The sequence below is a fragment of the Bos javanicus genome, chromosome 11 (genome assembly GCF_032452875.1).
Source record: "Bos javanicus breed banteng chromosome 11, ARS-OSU_banteng_1.0, whole genome shotgun sequence".
In the NCBI taxonomy this organism is placed as follows: Eukaryota; Metazoa; Chordata; class Mammalia; order Artiodactyla; family Bovidae; genus Bos; species Bos javanicus.
Genome location: NC_083878.1, coordinates 1,267,652 through 1,276,332, shown reverse-complemented (window position 1 = coordinate 1,276,332; position 8,681 = coordinate 1,267,652). Strand labels below are relative to the sequence as shown.

At 49.1% G+C, this 8,681-nt stretch overlaps 1 long non-coding RNA gene across 1 annotated transcript; it reads right to left on the bottom strand.

The window, feature by feature from the left end:
• Positions 1 to 3,484: 3,484 nt before the first annotated feature.
• LOC133256649 (uncharacterized) lies at positions 3,485 to 7,989 on the bottom strand. Its single transcript, XR_009739255.1, has 2 exons — positions 4,494 to 7,989; positions 3,485 to 4,207 (listed from the first exon to the last, which is right to left on the bottom strand). It is a non-coding gene; the product is annotated as an uncharacterized LOC133256649 (long non-coding RNA).
• Between the last annotated feature and the right edge of the window lie 692 nt (positions 7,990 to 8,681).

The window sequence follows — 8,681 nt, the reverse complement described above, 5'->3', positions numbered from 1 at the left end:
GGGAGAACTGGCCAAGAGAGCCCCCAGGCCCTGGACCCCGCCTACCCTGGCCCGTCTGCCACCTGTACCTGAACAGGGACCAGGACCATCAGGTCCTGAAGCGACTCCTCTGAGAGCCTCCCATGGTGTGGGGATATGGATTTGCTCAAACCCCCACTGAGACCCCCTGAATGCAGTCTCAGGCTGGCCAGGATGAGAAGTGGTTCTGCAGGGTGATCTCTACCACTTTGTCAGGGGTACCCCGTCTCCCAGAGACCTAGGTGGAGCACCCTGACTCCAGTGTGCCTCAGGCATTACAGATACAATCTCTCAGTTAAGATGATTTGGAAATTGAGGCTCCTGAAGGTCGAATATTAGTTGCTTCTGACTCTTTGTGAGCCCATATACTGTAGCCTGCCAGGCTCCTCTGTCCCTGGAGTCCTCCAGGCAAGAATACTGGAGTGAGTAGCCATTCCCTTCTCCAGGGGATCTTCCTGATCCAGGGATCAAACCCAGGTCTCCTGCAGTGTAAGCAGATTCTTTACCATCTGAGCCACCGGGGAAGCCCAAATGACTGGAGAGTCAGAGTAGCTCCACTGAAATCCTTCATCCTGTAATAGCACAGGGGCGGTGGCATTCTGACCAGGTGACTCTCTGCTCCTCTCTCACGCAACGCACTGCTTCCTCTGTGGAGCCTGACACTCTAGCCCCAGACTAGTGCGGAGCCTGGTATCCAGTGGGCACTCAAACTGCTTTTCATGGAAGCTCTTTCATTGTCCATGTTTAAGCACATGGATTCAGGCAGAGGCCCGTGGAAGAGAGTGTTCCCTCTGCCCCACAACAGCGCTGTAGACAGCCCCAGTGGTAGGAGGGACTGAAAGTTTCTTGAAAGTAATCCCTTTCTTTGTGATCATTTGAAAACCACACAGCGAAATGGGAGTGGGCTTTTAAACCATGAAAGTAGACACCGGGCCCAGACCTGGATTCAGAGGGAAGCAGAGATGTACAATAGTGGGCCTTTCTCTTTCTTCTTTTGTTTTCAGAGAAACAATTAGGGGTCCTGTGGTTGGCAAACTCCAAGATGGCCCCAATGATCCAACCTTCCGTGTATCTACGCCATTGACTGTGGGGTGGACTAAATGACTTGCTTCTAATTCTAATGAGTAGAAGAGATCAGATCAGATCAGATCAGTCGCGAGAGGGCACAAGTGATTTTATCTCACTCTTTCTGTTAATATTTATTTATGTATTAGGCGCGGCAGGTAGGATCCTCGATCTTCATTGCAGTGCGCAGGATCTTTAGTTGTGGCTTGCAGACTCTTACTCGTGGCATGTGGGATCTAGTTCCCTGACCAGGGATCAATCCTGGGCCCCCTGCCTTGGGAGCTTGGAGTCTTAGCCACTGGACCACCAGGAAGGTGCCATTACGCCACTTCTGATATCGGGCTATGAAAATACTGTGGTTTTCATCTTTGGCGCTCTCTCACCCTCTCTGGGGTCACACAGCCTAGGGTTCGCCAGCCACAATGTCCTGAGGCTGCCTGCGGAGACGCCCAGGTGGTGAGGGTTGGAGGCCCAGCAACAACCACGGAAGTGAGATTGCAAACACTCCCACACCTGCTTTTTATGGAATGCTTCCTTGGACCAGGCGGTGGCCTGGAGCTCCACCGCCCTTGTGTGCCTGGAAGGCTCCATTCTCCTTTATTACGAGCCAGCTTCTTTCTTTCCAGACTCAAAGCAGTTTATTGAGATCATCAGCTGCTGCTGCTGCTGCTGCTAAGTCACTTCAGTCGTGTCCGACTCTGTGCGACCCCATAGATGGCAGCCCACCAGGCTCCCCCGTCCCTGGGATTCCCCAGGCAAGAACACTGGAGTGGGTTGCCATTTCCTTCTCCAATGCATGAAAGTGAAAAGTGAAAGTGAAGTTGCTTAGTCCTGCCCGACTCTGTGCGACCCCATGGACTGCAGCCTACCAGGCTCCTCCGCCCATGGGATTTTCCAGGCAAGAGTACTGGAGTGGGTTGCCGTTGCCTTCTCCAGCTTTATGCTCCAAATATTCCTGGGATTTCTGCTGAGTCATGACTCTGGGTTCTTTTGCTGGAGCAAAGCCCCGGAACTGGTCCTGAGAGTGGCAGGAGCAGAATGAAGAACTTTGTGGTTCAGACCCTGGCTGGGCTGGCCCTCTGGGGTTTATTTCATGTCCACCTTTTAATCAGGCTTCCCCAGTGGCTCAGAGGTAAAGCATCCTCTGGCAGCACAGGAGACGCAAGAGACGCTAGTTTGATCTCTGGGTCTGAGAGATCCCCTGGAGGAGGAAATGGCAACCTCCTCCAGTGTTCTTGCTGGGAAAATCCCATGGACGGAGGAGCCTGGTGGGCTACAGTCCATAGGGTCAAAAAGAGTCGGACACGACTGAGCGACTAAACACACACACACACACACACACACACACACACAAATCTCACACACACACATGCCTTTTAATCAATATCAACAAGGCCATGATGACAGACGACAGGGGCCAAGAGACTGGGCTTCACTGAAGGTGCCTGTTCCGTCTATGGTCCATCCTTTCCTCCTTCCCAGGTCTGACCTGAATGTGGCTCCATCTTTATCCAGGAGACCTGCTGCTCACAAAACAGATATAATTCACTGCATTTGTGTGTCTTACAAGGAAAAATATTAACAAGTGGCCAATTGATAAACTCACTTTGAGTTAGATGTTTTTCTAGCCCTGATGGAGAAACAGCTGGCTCTGGCTGGCTTCATATCACCACCGAGAGAAAACAACATCCTTAAAGAAAATGCCTCTGATTATTCTAAAAGGTCTCCTCCTCTACATGCAGAGGGTGGGGAGGAACGTAGCACTGAGTTTGTTCCAATCTGCGTGAAACCCTCTGGGGTGCCATCTGCCAGAACCCCTGGGTCCTAAGAATAGTCCCTGGGACCTGTAACCCCAGTGGAAAATCTCAGTCTTATTTCCTGCTGCCCCCAGGGTCCTTTTCTCATTTCTCAGCCCCGTTTAAGAAACAGGTTGAAAACCTGAGGGTTTTCAGTGCTGAGGTCATAAGGGTCAACCCACTTGAGTGACTCAATTCTTTTCCTGTCAATAGGTCTCTTGGAGGGGAACTTAACCCACTGGAAGGGACATGGGCCAGGCCCCTCTCTGGAGAAAAGCACCACCAAGCTGTATAGTCATTAATTTCCACAGCCCCCAAGGCCTTGTGCATGGCCCCCTGCACTGGCCCTGTTGAGCTGAACAGACCTCTCCTTTGCCCTCTTATCTATGTGGGGTCACATAGATATGGTATTTTGTCTCCATCAAAATGGAGTAAACAAAATATTGACCAAAAGAAAGCCCTGGATTCACCTGTCTGATTCACGCATGATTTTCCCAATGGTCTTGAGATCCAGAACCCAAGGTTCTCATTTATGGACTGTGAAGGGTCTTGAATGCTAAGTTCTGGTGTCCCTATAGTGGGAACTCTAGACAGAGACACAAACATGTCTCTGATTTTATTTATTTAGTTTAATTTTTGGCCGTGCTGGGTCTTTGTCCCTGTGTGTGGGCTTCCTCTAGTTGCAGTATGAGGGCTTCTCATTGCAGTTGTTTCTCTTGTTGCGGAGCGCGGGCTCTAGGTGCCTGGGCTTCAGTAGTTGCATCATGCAGGCCTCAGCAGTTCTGGTGTGAGGGCCCAGTCACTCTGCAGCATGTGGAATCTGCCCGGACCAGGGAGCCAACACATGGCCCCTGCATCGGCAGGCAGATTCCCGTCCCCTATTCCACCAGGGAAATCCCAAACATGTCTTTTAGAAAAACAACTCTGGCTTCCTTTTGTCTGAGGCCTGATGTGGGCTGAAAAATTAAGTATCTGGCAAAGGTGAGGTCATGGGGAGGCCTTCCGAGGTGTTGCTGTGCCCACAGAGGGATTCAACACAGGCCCGAATGAGGCAGGACTCAAGAATTGCTAGATGGTTCTATCAAAGCTTCCTGGTTAAACAAGAAGAGAGGACAGGAGAAAGTGGCCTGTCTGCTTTGGGGAAGCCGAGTTTGAAATCAGGTCAGGAAAGCTGGGTACACTGGAATAACAAATGGCTTAGATGGTAAAGCATCTGCCTGCAATTCAGGAGACGTGGGTTCGATCCCTAGATGGGGGAGATCCCCTGGAGAAGGGAATGGCTACCAACTTGAGTCTTCTTGCTTGGAGAATTCCATGGACAGAGGAGCCTGGAATAACAAAGGCCAGGACTTGGAGGACTCCTGTCCGCATCTCCCCCATCATCCCCAGCCTCCCTCACCCCAGGCTTTCCCCAGGGGTACCCCATCAGCCTTCTCAAGGCTGCCTCTGTTTAGAGCTGCCCTCCAGGGTCTGAGCTGAGTAGGAAACAGCCCGCTCCAGGCAGCCAGTTTTATTTCTTGTTAGCAGTCTGAAAAGGAGGCTATTATTTCACAGCAGAGATAAAAGTTAATCACAGATTAGAATTGCCCTGAAAATATCGATGACATCATTCACCTGAGTCCTGGCCCCAGGGGGAAGTATTCACTTCTGCTGAGTGGCCAGACCAGTTCGGCCAGTTCTCCGCTCTTCAGAACGCTCTTCACCCTTAAACAAAAGGCTGGATTCCTGAATAGAGGGCATTCATAGGCAGTCAGGAGTCACTCTGTAGACCTACTGAGTGCCCTGCTGCCTAGACTTTGGATTGGAGAAGGTCTGTTTACTCTCTGCCCGGCCTTTTCACTGTCCCCCTCCCGCCTCTCTCATTACAACTTTATCTGGAGGCACCATCACCCTGGGGAGACTCCCAAACAGAACACCAGGCACAGAGGAGCAGAGACTGGAGTTACAAAATAAAAGTTCCTGTTCCAAGGCAGGGTGATTTCTCAATTCTGAACCTCAGGTGTGAGATTAGGGGACTTTATCCCTTTGGGCCTCCTGAGAATAGGATAAAATTCAAGCTGTGTATATATGTCAATGAAATTCTGCCCCCACCCCCCACCCCGTGACCACAGGTCCATTCTCTGCTCCTTCCCCTCTACTCCTGCCCCAGCAAATAGGCTCATCAGTACCATTTTTCTATATTCCATATACATGCATTCCTCTAAATATGGTTTTCCTCTTTCTGACTTCGCTCTCTGTGACAGGCTCTAGGTTCATCCACATCATTTCAGCCAGCGGGAAGCTGCTGTGCAGCACAGGGAGCTCAGCTGGGTGCTCTGTGATGACCTGGGGGGGTAGGGAGGCTCAAGAGAGAGGGGATCTATGTATACGTACAGCTGATTCATGATGTTGTACGCAGAAACTAACGCAACATTGTAAAGCAATTATACTGCAATTAAAAAATAAAAACATCAAGCTGTGTTTGAAATAAAATGTTGTTATTATTGTTCATTCTGAAGTGTTCAGCCAATCTGTAGTGCCTCCTCGGCAGCCAACCACAGAGGGGAAGGCAGGATGCTCTCATGATCCTGGATCCCCCAGCCTGCTAGGCTCTGGCACCATGAACCGTGACCTCTTGAGCTAGAAGATTCTGATCATATGTGAAAGTCCTGAGTTCAGTTGGCTACAATGCACAGGGTGGAGACATTCCCCAATCCCACTCCAGCTTTGGTTGAGACAGGACTAGATGGCCGGGTGGCAGGCTGGGCTCCCCTGAGCACTGGTGGGGCTGAGAAACCAGGTTCTCACAGAGAGGCCAGAGTGTAATCAAGGCCAGGGGAATGGAGGGGGCACAGACGCTTCAAGGCTTCCCAGGCGGCTCAGTGGTAAAGAATCCACCTGCCAATGCAGGAGACAGAAGATGTGGGTTCGATTCCTAGCTTGGGAAGATCCACTGGGGGAGGAAATGGCACCCCACTCCAGTATTCTTGCCTGGAGAATCCCGTGGACAGAGGAGCCTGGAGGGCTACAGTCCATAGGGTCGCAAAGAGTCGGACATGCCTTAGTGACCAAACAACATCTGTAATGGAACATTAATGGTAGAATGGTGATCAGAGGGTCTTAAATTTGGAGTCCATCCTTCTCAGCACCCTGGAACAGCCAAGACCCCTGCGGGCTGCCAGGCACAGAGCTGAGAGGGGCTGGGCCTCCCTCTTAAGAGTCCTGTTTGGGTCCAGCTCTGGTCTTTGCTGCTCTGTAGTTGCCAAGGAGCTCATACTTTAGAGATTAAGTGCTCCCTACATGTTGGCAAACTAATACTTCTCATGGCTTGGGTTTCATCTTCAGATGATTTTCTTCTTTATTTTCTTTATAAAATTCATATAAGAATAAGCCCTCCCTGGAAGTATTAAAAATTTGCACTGTCGAGATAAAACAAAGGTCTCTCTGGACCCTCCCATCTTATGAACTGGCTGCTCATCTTTTTATCTATTTTTCCATTGGGTTGTTGGTCTTGGTCTTTTTTCCTACAGATTGATAGTAGTTTTTAACAAAGTCTGGATAATAATCCAGCTTTTATGTGTATGTGTATCCATTTCTGCATATACATAAATATATCTGTATATGTGTACACACATACACCTAAATACATGTACACACACATATTATGGGCTTCCCTGGTGGCTCACTGGTAAAGAATCTGCCTGCAGTACAGGAGACGCAGGAGATGTACATTTGATTTCTGAGTTGGAAAGATCTGGAGGAGGCAATGGCAACCCACTCCAGTATTCTTGCCTGGAGAATCCCGTAGACAGTGGAACCCGGCAGGCTACAGTCTCAGAGGTATCAAAGAGTCAGACATGACTGAAGCAACTGAACTCACATGCACACATATCTATCTATCTATATATATATATTACAAATACCTTCTCCAACTTTGTTGTTTGTCTTTATCTCAGCTTCTAGTGATTCCTGATTCTGAATCATAAGTTCCACATTTTGATAAAGGCTGACATCACTCTTTCTGTTTGCCTTTGTGATTTGTGTTTGCTTGAGGCCGTGCCCACTCCAACTCCAAGGTCATAACCATGTTGTCCTATCTTTTCTCCTTCTACTTTGGTCTTTCTTCAGTGGATAGCCAGTTCACCCAGCACGTCTCCCAGTGATGAGAAAAGCCCCCTTGGCCCCAGATCCCACATGTCTCTCTTCAGGGTTGTTTTTGCCGTGGGGAGTCAGGAGCTTCTTCCCAAATTCCTGGAAGAGTGTACTCTTTGCTGCTTGCTTTGGGGCCTGCCCTTCCCTGCCAAGGTAGAGAGTGGAGAGCAACCTGAATCATTTCAGAGGTTGACCTTTGAACCAAGTTTTACTTTATCTCCAGTCACTATTTGCTAATTCATTTGAGAGTTTTTGCCAAAGATTAACATCTGAAGTACCCCTTTCTGGTTTACACAGTCTGCTCCTTGGAAAACGAGGAGGGCATTTGCCCACTCTGTTTATCCAGCATTTCTGGGAGTGACTGTTTTCCACATGAGTTTTCATTTCCCCAAGGGAAATATCCACCAGTAGAAAAAGTGACAGCTCTTCTTGCAGTGGAGACAGGCCACAGAAAACAAACTCAGCCTCAACAGTGACTTGAAAACATGGTCCCAAGACTCAGTTCACAAGCCATGTTATTTCTCCTCTTGTAAGTTTCATATATGTGGGACTCACAGTTATTTTGGAAGGGAACACGGATCCTGCTTCCCAGGTGGCACTAGTGGTAAAAAATCCACCTACCGGACACGGGGGTGGGGTGGGGGGTGAGTGGAGGGAGGGAAGGAGGAGGTGGGGGAGATGTATGGAGAGAGTAACATGGAAACTTACAATTCCATATGTAAAATAGATAACCAAATGGGCATTTGCTGTATGACTCAGGGAAGTCAAACAGTGGCTCTGTAACAACCTAGAGGAGTGGGGTGGGGAGGGAGATGGGAGGAAAGTTCAAGAGGGAGGGGACATATTTATACCTATGGCTGATTCTTCTTGATTTTGACAGAAAGCAACAAAAGTCTGTAAAGCAATTATCTTTCAATTAAAAAACTAAATTAATTAAAAAAAAAAAAAGAATCCACCTACCAATGTAGGAGCACAGGAGGTGTGAGTTCGTTCCTTGGGTTGGGGAGATCCCCTGGAGAAGCAAACAGCAACCAACTCCAGTACTCTTGCCTGGAGAATCCCATGGACAGAGGACCTGGCGGACTACAGTCCATGGGGTCGCAGTCGGACACAACTGAGCATCTGAGCATTCCCAGCATGGATCCTGCGTCCAACTCTCCTGGTTGGGGGTGAAACCAAGCAGGACTCTCTGTGGCTCCTAGGTATGAATGCTTTCTGTGTCCCCCATTTCTTGTTTGTGGGGAATAGACTCCAGCCTCCAAGAACTTCCCTGAGTTCCAAAGGGCAGGTTCAAACAGTTGCTTGTCAGAGAGGGTAGGGAAAGCAAAGATAAGGGAGGCGCTGCCAATAAACAACAGCACAGTCTTGGTGCAGGATCCTGGCTCGGCCTCAAGGAACACACATAATAATGTCTTTGGTTCCTGTAGTTAAAGCTATGGTTTTCCAGTAGTCATGTACGTATGTGAGTGTTGGACCATAAAGAAGGCTGAGTGCCAAAGAATTGATGCTTTCCAACTGTGGTGCTGGAGAAGACTCTTGAGAGTCCCTTGGACAGCAAGGAGATTAAACCAGTCCATCCTAAAGAAAATCAACCCTGAATATTCTTCGGAAGGACTGATGCTGAAGCTGAATCTCCAATTTGGCCACCTGAGGCAAAGAGCCCACTCATTG